Source organism: Macaca fascicularis, chromosome 12 (assembly GCF_037993035.2).
Source record: "Macaca fascicularis isolate 582-1 chromosome 12, T2T-MFA8v1.1".
Taxonomy (NCBI): Eukaryota; Metazoa; Chordata; class Mammalia; order Primates; family Cercopithecidae; genus Macaca; species Macaca fascicularis.
In genome coordinates this window covers 55,584,228-55,602,288 of record NC_088386.1, presented here as the reverse complement: position 1 = coordinate 55,602,288, position 18,061 = coordinate 55,584,228, and the positions used below count along the sequence as shown (strand labels likewise).

General features: G+C 40.7%; 1 protein-coding gene across 6 annotated transcripts in view; it reads left to right on the top strand.

The window, feature by feature from the left end:
• ITGB6 (integrin subunit beta 6) overlaps positions 1–18,061 on the top strand; it is a 92,745-nt gene that overhangs the window by 30,042 nt on the left and 44,642 nt on the right. The gene's annotated exons all lie outside the window — the stretch shown is intronic.

The following is an 18,061-nucleotide window of genomic DNA, read 5'->3' as shown; positions in this document are numbered from 1 at the left end:
GCTCAAGTGTTTGAATGGAAGCACCAACTGGAAAAAGGGAACGGTTTCATTAGATGAAGTGCTGTCCCCAAACCACTGTGCAAACTGCAAAAAAATACAACATATGCACATACAAAAGGTTTCTGTGGTTTTTTCCCAGCCTAGGAAAAGTAATATGTCAAACGCCCTGAATTGATTTACTCCTAATCTACAGTTTTACAGAGAAGTAAGGAGTCTTCAGCAGGGGCCCTAAAAATAATGCAGAGAAATTAAATAGTCTGTGCCTTCTGTGCAGAAGCGTCAAATGCTCCTAAATACAGAGTTTGATCTCTCATTCCTTTTGAAAGGACCTCTTAACTTGCTTGGTGACTTCACAGGGCTTCTGAAACTCTCAGATTATGTCACAGAAGGCTTTGATTAAATGCCACTCACTACTAAGGACGGTACAGCCCCATGAACCTGCATCAGGTTCTGTAGAAAGGATCCAGCAGGAGATGCTATCTTGCATTTTGAATGAGAGGAGGGTATTGTACTCCCAGGTGAGATTGCCTTCTGCTGCAAACCAAGGAAGTTCCTTGCAATCAAGCTCCGTACTTGAAGCCTTTGTTCTACACAGAGACCATGTGGGTTCACCTGATCTGGGCATTTTCTTCAGGCTTTTTAGTATGTGATATTTGTTTCCAGTAGTTTTAAGTAGTAGAGTTGCAGTTGAGACTTTTTTTTAAATACCCCCAAATACAATAGTGAGTCTATTCTGCCTTTGATCCTTAAGGCTAGTGTGAGAGGACCCTGGGGGTCACAACACCTTCTCCACAGCAAGGCTCCAGTTTAGGAGTGGGAGAAGGAGTTGCACAGGACTTTTCTTCAAAGGAGAGTCTAGGGAATGCGATTGATGATCATGAACATAGACTTCCATAACTCACTTTGGTAATAGTCTTTAAGACTCACAACTCATTTATACGTCTCCCCCAAACCGCTATTAAAAAGACAGAGGAAGATGAAAAATCACTACATGGCAAAACAGAATCTGTCGGATTTAAGCTAGTTGCGTCCATGATTCCCCTGTTGCAAGGGAAATGATCATTTCCGAGGAAAATGCCAGATTAGAGCCTGCCTCTAATGTAACAGCAGGACATCGATTTTGCCTGTCTTCTAATCTCATTATGAGGTGAATTTATGTTCTGTCATGATCTGTGGTCTTTACCATCCAGCCTTCACTAAATTCAAAGGGACATTTTCAGGGGGTCATATGACAGTCCAGGTCAGCCACCCGCTCTATGACTCTGACCATTTCATTGTTTTATTTTTATTTTGATGGGCTCATCATTCCATCTGTATTAGTGGGGGCAGGCAGCAGCCTGGCCTAAAGATAATAACAGCAACAGTGCACGTCCTTGAAGCCTTCATGCAGCATGAAAATGCTGATCTTCCCTTTTATTGATAATGAAAACTGAAAACGGTCCACTAGTGGCTTGTGTTGCCTTTCAGTTCACATCTTTTAGGAGTCCTGTGTGTGCAGGAGTCCTGTGCAATTTGATGTTTGGATAACTGTGATATAAGGAACGTAGCTACTGAAGAATCACCGAAAAATAAAAACCAGTGATAGAATAAATAAAATGATTAAGTGGTTAGATCTCATGAAAATTCCAGAAGGAAAATTATTTGCCCGAGTTACATGTTAAGCATAGTTACTTGCCTGCACAGGCAGCACAGGTTTAGGTTCGACGAAGGCCCCGTCTGCAGCAAATTAAATTTATGTTGCCCACTCATGGAATGCAGGAAAAATGACTGTTTTTTTAGTAATTGTGGTAGGATGCTTTGGACTGCCCAGGCGTGTAGTGTGCCTGTACATTGTTGTAACAGAGATGAAAGGTGAAAAGCATAAAGTAAGCAGTTTTGCCTTTAGTTCAGTATGACTGTAGTGTGCACCCCAGACTCCAGCCAACAGAATATTTTTGAACAAACTTATTATTATGAATAGTTTCCTGTTTGTCCAATTATAGGGTTCAAAAGATAATGATGATAATAGACTGAGCAGTGGGTAGTATATTACATTCTAGAGCTAACTACCATTTTGAATCAGGATTCAATTACCCAAGTTAAAAAAAAGTGTTTATATTTCCTCTGTTATTTTAAAATGTTTACTGTTAATTTTACGATAGATAGTATCAGGCCACTAAATCTTAACTGTCTTATTTGAATAGTTTCTCTTTCCTAGTGAGCTATTGAGATAAAAAGCAATTAAATCAATATTCTTTATGATGTTGTCGAATCTTATTGTTAATCACTGTGGGTTATTTCCAAGGCTTTAAAATATCCTATATCTATTCAAAATACCTACATCTGGCTTGAAAGATGATTTTAGTGAAGTTAATAGCAATAATTATTATATGACCTGGTATTTGTGTGTAATGCTGAAACACAGCAATTAGAAAGTAAACAAGAAGTATACTGGTACTTCCAGTTTACTCACTAACTTCTGTGACCACTGATTAATATCTCTTGGCTATTAGGACAAAGCAATGTTTCTAAAGCCTGAGAGAAGGGGAGTACAAGCAGGTTTTTATGCAGCCAAAGGGACCTTTCCTCTAGAGACAAAAACCCCTCAATCATTAGCTCTTTGAGGAGAATAACAGGTCTTACTCATCTGTTTAGGCCAATTCTCAAAGCACAGTAGATTCTCAGTAGCTTTTGTGAAATGAATTACAAATTGCAATAAAAGCACTTCATCTTTTCTAAAATTGGGTCAAGAGAAAGACTTGGAGTTTTGCATGACAAATACTTGTTAAGATTGAGGAAGCCCATGTGCACAGAGCAAGGGGCGGCACCTGACCATTGCCAGGACCTTCTGCAGCCCTGGCTGTCCCTTCTTCCATCTCTCCCACATTGGACGCAGATGGCAATGAGGAAAGAACACTCTGCCATCAGTCTCAGGACCAACATGTTGGAGAAGCTCGCAGCCTTCTAGCAGGCCATAAAAGGAACGCCCTGAGCAAGCACACACCTGATGACCATTAGATCTATAAACAAACATAAAGAGCAGCCACATATGCCATGAACCTGATGTCCTTGCGTGGCTTGTGGAGATTATCCACCATACGTAAGTTTCCATTTTTCAGGAATCAATAACCCAGCTATTATTTTACCTCTTCTTTCTTCTACTTGGTTCTTTTGAGCTTTTCATTGCAGCAAGGGAGGAAAAGAGGCAGAGAAAATAGAGAAAGAAAATAAACATTGGACCCCTTTGCTATTTGTTAGCCTGTTCTATTATTGTTTCGTTTTATAATGTCCCTGTTGGAAAGATCAAAGCAATTTTGCTCCAGTGGAAATCTCTTTATCTCTCTGGCCTCAGTTTTTAGAAAATAAAAAGACTGGGTGGGAAGACTTCCAGCCTCAACAGTCAATGACCTTGATTCTGGAGGAGGGAAATTACCATGAATTCCAATGATCTCCACACAAATAACAAAGTTTAATAAGCTGTAATGTAGCTAATTTTAGGGCACAGTCTAGATATTCTTTATTCTATCAATCTCATTCTGTAGTGGATGGAGTATTCCAAACTTATGATTTTAGTAAAAACAAAATCATCTAGGAGTAAAATGACAACTTCTGGGTTATAAGACATCTCCATGGAGGTAATAAATTGCTCTTTATTTAAGTGTAATGGAAAGTATTTTCATTTCTCCTTAACTGATAGTATCTGGGAACAAAGACTGAGGAGGGCCAGCTGCCTACACTTTCCTCATTAATGAAAACATGCCTTAGAGAGGCAAGATTTGGAAATAAACCTTATGTCCTCAGATTATCAGTCAGAGTTGTTGGGAGTATTTTCCAAGCTAATTGATAAATCTTAACCATGAAAAATCATCAGTTACTCCTTAGATCACACATAGTACTTTTCTTCTAAAGAACTCAAAGCCTCATAATTGAGAAAGTAAACACAAGAAAGAAAAAGGTACAGGTTTGAAGCAGGACCTTAATGAGATGCCTGATTAAGCCAATACTTGCAGAAATATAAAATGAGATTTTTTTTTTTCATGAGACAGTGTCTCACTCTGTTGCCCAGGCTGGAGTGCAGTGGCATGATCTCAGCTCACTGTACCCTCCACCTCCCAGGTTCAAGTGATTCTCATGCCTCAGCCTCCCGAGTACCTAGGATTCCAGATGTGCACCACCATGCCCAGCTAATTTTTGTATTTTTAGTAGAGACGGGGTTTCGTCATGTTAGTTCACCAAACTGATCTCAAACTCCTGGCCACATGTGAACCACCAACCTCGGCCTCCCAAAGTGCTGGGATTACAGGTGTGAGCCACTGTGCCGGATCTAAAATGTGATTTAAATAATGCAAGGTCTAAATGCTTTGAGATTTACACAACACACAGGATACCTAGCATATCATTGAAACTAAGATGCTATGGACTGCATAGTCATTCATCCCTTCATTTCTCAAACATATCATGAGTACCTCCCGTGAACTAGGCCAAAGTTTGTGACTATAGAGGAGAATAAGATGTAGTGCCTGACTGAAGAAGTCTCAGAGAGCATCAGCAGACTAGTAAACTAATATTTTGCCTAAAAAACAGAATGAGGGCATTTTAGAGTTGTGTTCTAGAAAGAGACTCCAGCTGAGGGGTCAGAGTTTTCATGTCTGTCAATGTTTTTGCTCTTTTCTATTCACCATCTTTCTTATAAGGAGCAGCAAATTAATCAGCAACCATAAAACTTCTTTTGATGCTAACAGTATCACGGTGTTTGGACCAAGTCCTTCACTTTATAGGGGTGAGGGCTAGAGATGATATGCAACTATGACTATGATAATAATAGTGTAATAGGGAACGTTTGTCGAGAGCTTATTAGGTGGCAGCCTGGGGGTTCAGGATTTTGCACTCATTTTATCATTTAAACTCCCTCTTATGGCTACAGAACCCAAAATAGCAAAGCAAACTGCATGTAAGAGCCAAGATCTGAACCCAGATAATCTGAATCTACAGTCACAATCACTGAGGTAACTCACAATTGAACCTGGGGTGCTGTAGTGAAAAAGCAGACCACTAGACCACCAGAGACACAGACTTTAAAATAAAGTTACCACCTTTTCTTTTTTTTTTTTTTTTTGAGACAGAGTCTCCCTCTGTTGCCCAGGCTGAAGTACAGTGGCACAACCTCAGCTCACGGCAACCTCTGCCTCCTGGGTTCAAGAGATTCTCCAGCCTCAACCTCCTGAGTAGCTGGGATTACAGGCGTGTGCCACCACACCCAGCTAATTTGTATGTTTTTAGTAGAGACAGGGTTTCACCATGTTGGCCAGGCTGGTCTCGAACTCCTGACCTCAAATGATCCACCCACCACATCCTCCCAAAATGCTGGAATTACAGGTGTGAGCCACTGCTCCTGGTCAAGTAACCAACTTTAAAAAGTACAGAACCCAAGGGTGGAGCAGAGCTGCCTGACAGCTAAACCAATAGATGAATTCCCTATTAATTGCAGAGTGCTTTAAGACCAGGAAATACTTCATCCAGGGTTCTTCCCTATTGCTGTTAATTTGGATGAAGAGAACAATTTAAAGATGCATAGACTTGAAAAAAGAGAGACACTCGGATTCTGCCCCGTAGGTTGTTTAAGCTCTGGGTGGTAAGAACAGGCCACACAGCTAGGGAATATTATGCATTGGGTCAGCATATTTAAAACAGCTACGATCTATGGTAATCACAATCTATGGTTCCAATCAAAGTGAGAAATTGGGGGCACGTGGTCTGACCAAGACTATAGGTTTGTTATAATCATACAGTTCAAGCATATGGAAAAATAGAGTAACATAGTAAACACCCAGACGGGCGCAGTGGCTCATGCCTGTAATCCCAGCACTTTGGGGGCTGAGGTGGGTGGATCACCCGAGGTCAGGAGTTCAAGAGCAGCCTGGCCAACATGGCAAGACCCCGTCTCTACTAAAAATACAAAACATTAGCCAGGTGTGATGGCACGTGCCTGTAATCCCAGCTACTCGGGAGGCTGAGGCAGGAGAATCACTTGAACCCGGGAGGCAGAGGTTGCAGTGAGCCGAGATCGCGCCATTGTACTCCAGCCTGGGCAACAAATAATAATAATAATAATAAATAAACACTCACATACTTATTGCCAGTTTTCTCACATTGTAACATTTTGCTACCATATTTGCTTTAGATTTTTTAAGCAAATGAAACATCCCAGATCCAGTTGCATGCTGTGTAACTGCCCAACTCTGGTCTAGTTCCCCTCTCCTTCTACAGAGGTAACCAGTATCCTGAACTTAGTATTTGTCATTCTCACATTTGTTTTTTGTGCTATTAAAAATGTGTGTGTATATATATATATACATATGTATATATATATGTACATCCATAACTAATTATGTAGTTTTGGCTTATAAGCTTAATTTCATGCTGTACATATTATTTTTACCATTTGCTTTTTGACTGAATGTTATATATTTGGGGTTTTTAATTATATTTTCTTATTATGGTGAGATACATATAACATAAACTTTACATTTTAGACATTTTTGAGTGTTAGTTCTGTGGCATTAAGCACTTGAAGCACTCTGCCATTTATAGATAATTTATCTATTGGCTCATCTGCCAGGTATTAAAACATTGTTAAGCTCAATGCTCTGTTTTTGAGGCTTGTCCATGGAGATACGTATAGCTATAGTTTACTCCACCCACTGCTATGCACGCTCCATTCACAGTATTATGGTCAATGTGTTCATTCTGCAAGTGAGGGCGTCAGGTCACTTCCGATTGTGCAGCATTACAAATGTTGCAGCCATGCACATCTTTGCACACATATGCTCTATTGAGGAGTGAAATCCCCAGGTTACAGGGGAATGGCATCTGTAATTTTACTGGGTTTGTCCAAGTTGCCTTCCAAAGTAGTTTTATCAGTTACTCTCCCATCAGCAATGTAATGTGGAAGTATGGCCAAAACAAAACAAAACTTTAAATTATTCTTTTTTTGATTATAAAACTAATATAGACTATTTGCAAAAAGAAAAGTGAAGAGCAATACAGAAAACCCAAAGATGAAAACAAAGATCACTCATAAACTCACCACTCAGACATAGCTAACACTGTTGACATTTTAGAGTAAGTTTTTCTGGCGGGGCATGGTGGTTCATTCACGCCTGTGATCCCAGCACTTTGGAAGGTGGGTGGACCACTTGAGGTCAGGAGTTCGAGAACAGCCTGGCCAACATGGTGAAATCCTGTCTCCACTAAAAATACAAAATTAGCCAAGTGTGGTGGCATGTGCCTGTAGTCCCAGCTACTTGAGAGCCTGAGGCAGGAGAATCTCTTGAACCTGGGAGGTGGAGGTTGCAGTTAGCTGAGATCATGCCACTGCACTGCAGCCTGGGCGACAGAGTGAGACTCTGTCTCAAAAAAAAAAAAAAAAGAGTAAGTTTTTCCTATTTTCTTTGCATATATTTACACACTTAGGCTAACTGGTATAATATTGTACAATTAAGTATGTTCAAATTTTTTGAATGTTTATATATGTATAGTCTTATAAAGGCATACAAATTAAATTACGTGTAGTTATACATCAAAATTTTTATTGATGAGAATAACTATATGAAATCAAAATCATCCTACAAAATTCTGAGCCTATAGTTGCCATACTTATAGGTGTCTACTTTTAAAATAAAAGCAAACTTGTCCTTTCCCACCAGCAGCCCAAAACCTGCGCAAGTACTGCATTTTTACCTCCTGGGTCACTTTTTACATATTCACATAATACTTAGTTACTTTTTTACATTAATAGGACCAACAAATTATGTCTAGTTTCGTTTTCTTATGCCTGAAAGTGCCCCTTTGGTGAAGACTTTGACATCTGTGAACAAAACTCCTGTCTTTCAGCTAACTGTTGAAAGCTGTGTAATTCCCCTTCTCCGCTTTATCTGGGTCTCACAGCACAAAGGGACTCCTGCCTAATTCAATTACCCATGTATCCTCTAAAGCCTTTCCTATGGTTGCGGTTGGCCACTCTGTGTGAGGCTGGACCGGACTGTAAGTTTGAAGGGAGCTCACCCAGCTTGTATCACTATGCCGGAGTCTAACAGCAACCAAGCATTTTCCACATGGCATAGCCTTTGAAATAATCACATATGGCATCAAGGCACAAAAGGACAAGTGAAACTGACAGCCCCCTGGACATCAGAAGAGTTTAAGAGTATTATCTATTTTCGTTTTATGCCTGATTATCCAAAAGAGCCCCAAATATCCTACCAAGGGACTAGTATTAATGATAACATAGTTTAATATTTTGTTGTGTTAGCAGTATTGAATCTTCAGAAAGTAAACAGAAAATTTTGGAATCATTATTTGTTGAGCTTGAACAGTTGAGGTAATTATTTATGAATTCAAGGGTTGGCACACTTTTTTCTATAGGGTTTTCAAATTCAGCACATAAAAATCCAGGAGATCCAGTTAAATTCAAGTGTCAAGTAAGCAACAAATAATTATTAGTATAAATATGTCCCATGCAATATTTGGACCACAGGTACACTAAAAATTTTTCATTGTTTCTCTGCTTTCCAATTTTTCTGAGCATTCTGTATTTTATCTGGCAGCCTATCTACAAAGGGTCAAATAGTAAGTTAGGCATTGTGGCCACACAGTTTCGTCAACTCTCATTGTAGCATGAAAGCAGCCATGGACAATACGTAAATAAATGAGCATAATTATTTGCAAAAACAAGCAACAGGCTAAATATGGCCCATGGGACATAGCCAATCCCTGCCTTTGTTCGTTCATTCTACAAATATTTATGTGTTTTCCATGTGCCAAACACTGAACTAGGCCCTAGGAGTATAGAGGAGAATAAAAAAAGACCCTGTTTTGTCCTCGTGGACTAGTCGGGGGAAATAGACAAGAAACAATTAATGAAAAACAACCAATTACAACTTTTAATAGTGTTATTGAAGAAATGGAAAAGAATAGTGTGCAACCATGGACCATAATTAAGGGGGAGAAAGTGAGACTTTCCTTGGATAGAATTTTCATGGAAGGTGCCTTTCCAGAAGTGATAATGAGGAAGCAAGCTGAAGGCTGAGGAGTTTTCAAGAGGCAAAGGCATAGGCAAAGGCATGTGCAAAGGCCCTGAGGTAGCAAAGGACTCAGTTCCCAGTGAGCTTAAGAAAAGGAAAAAAGGCCAGTTGGCCTGGAGTGAGTAGGGGTAGAAGGAGATGGAGTGGGAGAGGTAGGCAGAAACCAGACCCTTCAATCTTGAAGGCAGTGGGAAGTAAACAGGGTGCTATTCTGTGGGTAGCAGGCATCCAAAAATATTTTTGTCACTGGGTATAGATGTCACAGGTGTATGACAGGCTGAAAACCCTGGATAAACTGTGGGTATATAGATTTAAAAACCTAATACCTTTATTTTCCAAATCACTACAACCCCTCTGATAGACTATTCTACACCAGCAGTTCTCAAACTTGGGTGCTCATTAGAATCAGGTAGGGAGCTTCACTAACAAACCCAATGTGTAGGCTACACCTTGATCCAATTGAGTCAGTATCTCTGGGGCTGAGACCCAGACACCAATGGTTTTTGCTTTTTTTTCCCTCTTTTTAACTGGTGTATCCAATCAACCTGGGGGATGGGGGCCTCTTAAAATTCAGACTCTCATTCAAGAGGTCTGGGCTGGGGCCTGAGAGTCTGCATTTCTTTTCTTTTGTTTTCTTTTTTTTTTTTTTTTTTTGAGACGAAATCTCACTCTATTGCCCAGGCTGGAGTGCAGTGGTGCGATCTCAGCTCACTGCAATCTCTGCCTCCTGGGTTCAAGTGATTTTCCTGCCTCAGCCTCCTGAGTAGCTGGGGCTACAAGCGCACACCACCACGCCCAGTTAATTTTTGTATTTTTAGTAGAGACGGGGTTTCACCATGTTGACCAGGATGGCCTCTATCTATTGACCTCGTGATCCACCCGCCTTGGCCTCCCAAAGTGCTAGAATTACAAGCGTGAGCCACCGCGCCTGACCCAGAGTCTGCATTTCTAACAAGCTTCCAGATGATGTTGCTGCTGTCAGTCCACAAGTCACACTTTGAATATCAAGAGCTGAAACCTCTTTTGCAGTCCTTGCACATACACCTACTTGCTATTTTCTCATCTCCTTCATTCCCTTCCTACTAGTCATCCTTCAAAGTTTTATTACCTGCCGTTTGGCCTGCAAAGCACATAGGCTGCTACTGAACCCCACATCGCTTCCTATTTTAAAAGAGCTTTCTAAAGCTTTGGGACTTGAATTAGTCAGCAAAGGTCTGCAATTCCTCTCCAAAGGCAAGGTAATCTTATTAGGAGAGGATCTGAAGTATCCTTAGGAACAAAATACTCATTGCAGCCTCTTTGTTCTCTAAGTCTCCATTCTCCAATGCCTCTCTGTACATTTGTTTGTCTCAGAACAGTCATGCACGGTGGGTCCATTTGTCTTCCCTTATCACTCTGTTACTGCTGCCGAGCACTTGCTCAGCTGTGTGCTCCAGCTTCTTGGCTGACAAGATAATTACATTCTGGGCAGACTGGGAGAAAGAAAGGTAGTGCTCAAAAGTTCCGATGCTGACTACCTAGTCATTGCTGGGGCAGACTTCAAGATCAAGCACCTGATCTAATTAGCACACTCCCACCGCTACCTGCCTGCCTATGGAATGCTGACAATTGAAAGCCTGAAGGCAAAGCAGATATCATGCAATCCAGAGACAGACATTCATGCTACCCTTGTGCCAGGAACAATTACATGTTCTTTTTGGAATCTTGGGTGTCCTAGTAACACAGTTGAGCCTGGGGGTAAACTTTTGCATAATACTGGAAGCCCTGCATTTACTGATAATGAACCTGAGAACCAGCAGAATAAAACCCCACAAGAATGAAAGACCTCACGGGAAGAAAGCCTTCTGAAGAAGGACTCATTTCAGCAAACCCAGTCTGCCCCTAGCTCTGGAAGAAGCACACGGCTCCATGAAAGCGAGGCTTTGCCAGCAAAGAGCTGTTTTTCTTTGACCAGATAAGTAGCACAATACATTCCGCTAGGAATTTTTTTTTTTTTTTTTTTTTTTTTTTTTTTTTTTTTTGCCTCTGTGCTTTTGCTACTTCCTACATTTCTTTCAAAATCTAGCCTTTGAGTTTGAAAGTCATTACAGCCACAACCCTTTTTCTCCTTTTCTTTTTGCTCTGGGTAGAAAAATGTTCTATAATCTCTAAATCCTTATAATAAGTGTTCTATAATCTCTGAGTCCATATAGAGACATAGGCATGTGTATATATACATGGCATTATTATCTTAAATTTCTAATAAGATTCCCACCCTCACTTGCTGCTGGCATTTGCACTAGTTTCTCTGGCAGAGGCCTGGTGGAGAAGAGTGAACAGTGGCTATAGAGTCAAGACCTATTTCTACCATGTATTCCATCTGTGACTGGACAAGGTACTTACCTGTCCAGTTAAAACTAAGGCTTTAGGTTAAAGAAATCAAAAGAACCCTAGTCCAGTGTTATAGGTTGAATCATGTCCCCTTCCCCCTTTAAAAAATATGTTAAAGATCTAATGCCCAGTACCACAGAATGTGACCTTATTTGGAAGCAGGGTCATTGTGGAAATAATAAGTTAATTTAATAGGAGGTCATATTGGAGTAAGACAGACCCTTAATCGAATATGACTGGTGTCCTTATATGAAGAGACACAGAGACACTGACACTTGAGGTAGAACATTATGTGACAATGGATGCAGAGACTGGAGAGCTGCATCTACAAGCCAAGGGGCTCCAAGGATTGCTGCCAGAACCTATAGCGAGGCGAGCATGGAGCTCAGACTTCCCGCCTCCGGAACAGAACAATTTCTGTCGTTGCAAGCCACCCAGTTTGTGGGACTTCAGCAATCCAAAGAAATGAACACACCCAGTCAGACTTACTCATTAACCTCCCTCGGAGGTCAGCAATGACATCACAAGTCCAAGATAGCCATTGCCAGGCACCTAACAGAAGTGATCTGGTTAAGAAATCTGGCTCTAGAAAGAGAATATAAGGAAAGAGGATATGAGTGTGTGGGTTCAGCCCTACTACTTCCTGGCTGGATGACGTCAGGCAAGTTAACTACACTTTCTGAGCCTCAGGATCTTGGCCATAAAACAGGAATAATAATGGTACCTAAATAATAGAACTTCTGTGAACAATGAAAGGGAACAACTGTGGGGTCTAAAGGTTAGCTCTAGCTATTGTTTTCCTGGTAGTGGTAAGAGGAAGGTTTGGCATACCTTTAGCCTTGTCTAAACTGAGGGTTCCCTGAGCCAACAAGCCCTGAGTAGGTAAAAAGCAATGTGGTCCACTCCCCATGCATTCCTGCCACTATTCCAAGGCTATAACAAGGTCTCTTCAAGAGCCTGGGGTTTCTGAGGATGCAGGAGGTGCTTGGGGATGTCAAAAGGCTTGTGAGGACCTCTCAATACTGTTGTAAGGCCCCTGAGTTGGCAATTGCAGCTCCTGAGGAAGGGGAGAGACATAGAAAGAAGCAGATGAGATTCCTGTGAGAGCCAAGGAGTCTGCCAGTCTACACCTCCCTTGGCTTTGTCCTCAGGTAGAGGAATCCATTAGGAGCTGATGACTCTTTGTGATCAAATACCCAACAGAACTGAGCCCCTTTCAGAATTACCTGCACTTTCTGCAATTTAAGTGGCATCTTAATTACCCAGAAGCATCCCCTCGATGACAACAACAATGAATCCTTCTCTATGCATTTGTCTTGGAATAGTCATATATTCTGTTGGCCCATTTCTACTGGGGGGCCAGACCTAGGAGTAGAATTGCTAGGTCATAGAGTGTGCTTATGTTCAGCTTTAGTAGTTACTGCCAACTAGTTTTCCAAAATAGTTGTACCAATTTACATTTCTACTACAAGTGTATGAGAGCATTGTCAGGTTTTCAAAAATTTGAGCCATTCTAGTGAAGTGAGTGCACAGTGGCATCTCATTGTGGTTTTAATGTATTTTCCTCTAGAGATTCCTGATGTTGAACACTTCACATACTGATTTGCCACTTGCATATCCATTTTTATTAATATGCATTCTTCTTATTGCTACGTAGAATCATTTAGATATTCTGGTCCCATGTCCTTGGTTAGATGCATGTACCACAGGTATTTTCCTCCCACCCAGTGCCTCCTTCTCATACTCTTAAAGGCATCTTTTGAGAAGAAAATTCTTAATTTTTAAAAACAAATTTTTCGAGCAGTTTTAGGTTCACAGCAAAATTGAGTAGAAGGTATAGTGAGATTTCCCATATACCTCTTGTCTCCATAAATGTATAGCCTTCCCTATTATCATCATCTCCCACCACAGTAGTACATTTGTCATAACTGATGAACCTACATTGATACATCATTATCACCCAAAGTCCAGAGTTTACATTAGGGTTCACTCTTGGTGTTGTACACTTTAGGAGTTATGTACAATTATTATGCATCCACCTTTGTAGTGTCATACAGAGTAATTTCACTGCTCTAAAACTTCTCTGTGCTTTGCCTATTCCTCCCTCTCTTACTGACCCCCAACCTCTGGCAACCACTCATTTTTTACTGGCTCCACAGTTTTGCCTTTTCCAGAATGCCAGATAGTGGAAATGCTACTGTATTAGTCTGTTCTCCCATTGCTATAAAGAACTACCCAGAACTGGGTAATTTATAAAGACAAGAGGTTTAATTGACTCAGAGTTCTGCAGGCTATACAGGAAGCATGGCTGGGGAGGCCTCAGGAAACTTACAATCATGGAAGAATGTGAAGGAAAAGCAGGAACGGAGAAGGAGGAAGAGAGAAGGGGGAGTTGCTACATGCTTTTAAACAACCAGATCTCATGAGAGTTCACTCACTATCACGAGAACAGCAAGGGGAAACTTTGTCCCCATGATCCAATCACCTCCAACCAGGCCCCTTCTCCAACATTGGGGATTACAATTCAACATGAGATTTGGGCGAAGACACAAATCCAAACCATACCAACTACCAAATGTAGCCTTTTCAGATTGGCTTCTTTCACTTAATAATACGCATTTAAACTTCCTCCATCTTCTCGTAGCTTGATAACTCATTTCTTTGTAGCTCTGAATCATGTTTCGTTTGATGAATGGACCACAGCTTTTTTTTTTTTTTTTTAACCTATTCACCTACTAAAGGACATCTTGGTGGCTTCTAGTTTTGGCAATTATGAATAAAGCGGGTATAAACATCTATGTACAGGATTTTGTGTGGACATGTGTTCAACTTTTTTTTAAAAATACTTTAAGTTCTAGGGTACCTACGCACAAAGTGCAGGTTTGATACATAGGTATACATGTGCCATGTTGGTTTGCTGCACGCATCAACTCATCGATTACATTAGATATTTATTCTAATGCTATCCCTCCCCCAGTCCCTGACAAACCTCAGTGTGTGATGTTCCCTGCCCTGTGTCCAGGTGATCTCATTGTTCAATTTCCACCTGTGAGTGAGAACATTCAGTGCTTGGTTTTCTGTTCTTGTGATAGTTTGCTGAGAATGATGGTTTCCAGCTTCATCCATGTCCCTGCAAAGGACATGAACTCATCCTTTTTATGGCTGCATAGTATTCCATGGTGTATATGTGCCACATTTTCTTAATCCAGTCTATCATTGATGGGCATTTGGGTTGGTTCCAAGTCTTTGCTATTGTGAATAGTGCCGCAATAAACATACGTGTGCATATGCATGTGTCTTTATAGTAGCATGATTTATAATCCTTTGGGTATATACCCAGTAATGGGATGGCTGGGTCAAATGGTATTTCTAGTGCTAGATCCTTGGGTAATCGCCACACTGTCTTCCACAATGGTTTAATTTACACTCCCACCAACAGTATAAAAGTGTTCCTATTTCTCCATATCCTCTCCAGCACCTGTTGTTTCCTGACTTTTTAATGATCGCCATTCTGACTGGTGTGAGATGGTATCTCATTGTGGTTTTGATTTGCATTCCTCTGATGACCGGTGATGATGAGCATTTTTTCACATGTCTGTTGGCTGCATAGATGTCTTCTTTTGAGAAGTGCCTGTTCAGATCCTTTGCCCACTTTTTGATGGGGTTGTTTGTTTTTTTCTTGTAAATTTGTTTGAGTTCTTTGTAGATTCTGGATATTAGCCCTTTGTCAGATGGGTATATTGCAAAAATTTTCTCCCACTCTGTAGGTTGCCTGTTCACTCTGATGGTAGTTTCTTTTGCCGTGCAGAAGCTCTTTAGTTTAATTAGATCCCATTTGTCTATTTTGGCTTTTGTTGCCATTGCTTTTGGTGTTTTAGTCATGAAGTCCATGCCCATGCCTATGTCCTGAATGGTATTGCCTAGGTTTTCTTCTAGGGTTTTTTTTTTTTTTTTGAGACGGAGTCTTGCTGTGTCTCCCAGGCTGGAGTGCAGTGGCGTGATCTCGGCTCACTGCAAGCTCCGCCTCCCGGGTTCACGCCATTCTCCCGCCTCAGCCTCCCAAGTAGCTGAGACTACAGGCGCCCGCCACCACGCCCGGCTAGTTTTTTGTATTTTTAGTAGAGACGGGGTTTCACCATGTTAGCCAGGATAGTCTCGATCTCCTGACCTCGTGATCCACCCGCCTCGGCCTCCCAAAGTGCTGGGATTACAGGCTTGAGCCACCGCGCCCGGCCTCTTCTAGGGTTTTTATGGTTTTAGATTTAACATTTAAGTCTTTAATCCGTCTTGAATTAATTTTTGTATAAAGTATAAGGAAGGGATCCAGTTTCAGCTTTCTACATATGGCTAGCCAATTTTCCCAGCACCATTTATTAAGTAGAAAATCCTTTCCCCATTTCTTGTTTTTGTCAGGTTTGTCAAAGATCAGATGGTTGTAAATGTGTGGTGTTATTTCTGAGGCCTCTATTCTGTTCAGTTGGTCTATATATATGTTTTGGTACCAGTACCATGCTGTTTGGTTACTGTAGCCTTGTAGTATAGTTTGAAGTTGGGTAGCATGATGCCTCCAGCTTTGTTCTTTTTGCTTAGGATTGTCCCGGCAATGCAGGCTCTTTTTTGGTTCCATAAGAACTTTAAAGTAGTTTTTTCCCATTCTGTGAAGAAAGTCATTAGTAGCTTAATGGGGATGGCATTGAACCTATAAATTACTTTGGGCAGTATGACCATTTTCATGATATTGATTCTTCCTATCCATGAGCATGGAATGTTCTTCCATTTGTTTGTGTCCTCTTTTTTTTTGAGACAGAGTGTCGCTCTGTCACCCAGGCTGGAGTGCAGTGGCACCATCTCCACTCACTGAAAGCTCCATCCCCCGGGTTCATGCCATTCTCCTGCCTCAGCCTCCCGAGTAGCTGGGACTACAGGTGCCCACCACCATACCTGGCTAATTTTTTTGTATTTTTTTTTTTTTTAGTAGAGATGGGGTTTCACAGTGTTAGCCAGGAGGGTCTCGATCTAATGACCTCGTGATCCACCTGCCTCGGCCTCCCAAAGTGCTGGGATTACAGGCATGAGCCACTGCGTCCAGGCTGTTTGTGTCCTCTTTTATTTCGTTGAGCAGTGGTTTGTAGTTCTCCTTGAAGAGGTCCTTCATATCCCTTGTAAGTTGAATTCCTAGGTATTTTATTCTCTTTGTAGCAATTGTGAATGGGAGTTCACTCATGATTTGGATCTCTGTTTGTTTGTTAATGGTGTATAGGAATGCTTGTGATTTTTGCATATTGATTTTGTATCCTGAGACTTTGCTGAAGTTGCTTATTAGCTTAAGGAGATTTTGGGCTGAGATGATGGGGTTTTCTAAATGTACAATCATGTCATCTGCAATCAGGGACAATTTGACTTCCTCATTTCCTAGCTGAATACCCTTTATTTCTTTCTCTTGCCTGATTACCCTGACCAGAACTTCCAACACTATGTTGAATAGGAGTGGTCAGAAAGGTCATTCTTGTTTTGTGCCAGTTTTCAGAGGGAATGCTTCCAGTTTTTGCCCATTCAGTATGATATTGGCTTTTGTTTTGCCATAAATAGCTCTTATTATTTTGAGATACATTCCATCAATACCTAGTTTATGGAGAGTTTTCAGCATGAAGGGTTGTTGAATTTTGTCAAAGGCCTTTTCTGCCTCTGTTGAGATAATCATGTGGTTTTTGTCTTTGGTTCTGTTTATTTGATGGATCACGTTTATTGATTTGTGTATGTTGAACCAGCCTTGCATCCCAGGGATGAAGCCCACTTGATCATGGTGGATAAGCTTTTTGATGTGCTGCTGGATTAAGTTTGCCAGTATTTTCTTGAGGATTTTCGCATCAATGTTCATCAGGGATATTGGTCTAAAATTCTCTTTTTTGTTGTGTCTCTGCCAGGCTTTGTTATCAGGATGATGTTGGCCTCATAAAATGAGTTAGGGAGGATTCCCTCTTTTTCTGTTGATTGGAATAGTTTCAAAATGAATAGTATCAGCTCCTATTTGCACCTCTGGTAGAATTTGGCTGTGAATTCATCTGGTCCTGGCCATTTTTGGTTGGTAGGCTATTAATTACTATCTCAATTTCAGAACTTGTTATTAGTTGATTCAGGTATTCAACTTCTTCCTGGTTTAGTCTTGGGAGGGTGTATGTGTCCAGGAATTTATCCATTTCTTTTATTTTATTCTAGCTTATTTGTGTTGAGGTGTTTATAGTATTCTTTGATGGTAGTTTTTATTTCTGTGGGATTGGTGGTGATACCCTGTTTATCACTTTTGATTGCATCTATTTGATTCTTCTCTCTTTTCTTCTTTATTAGTCTTGCAAGTGGTCTATCAATATAGTTGATCTTTTCAAAAAACCAGAGCCTAGATTCATTGACTTTTTGAAGGGTTTTTTGTGTCTCTCTCTCTTTCAGTTCTGCTCTGATCTTAATTATTTCTTGCCTTCTACTAGCTTTTGAATTTGTTTGCTCTTGCTTCTCTAGTTCTTTTAATTGTATTGATAGGGTGTCGATTTTAGATCTTTCCTGCTTTCTCTTGTGGGCTTTTAGTGCTATAAATTTCCCTCTACACACTGCTTTAAATGTATCCCAGAGATTCT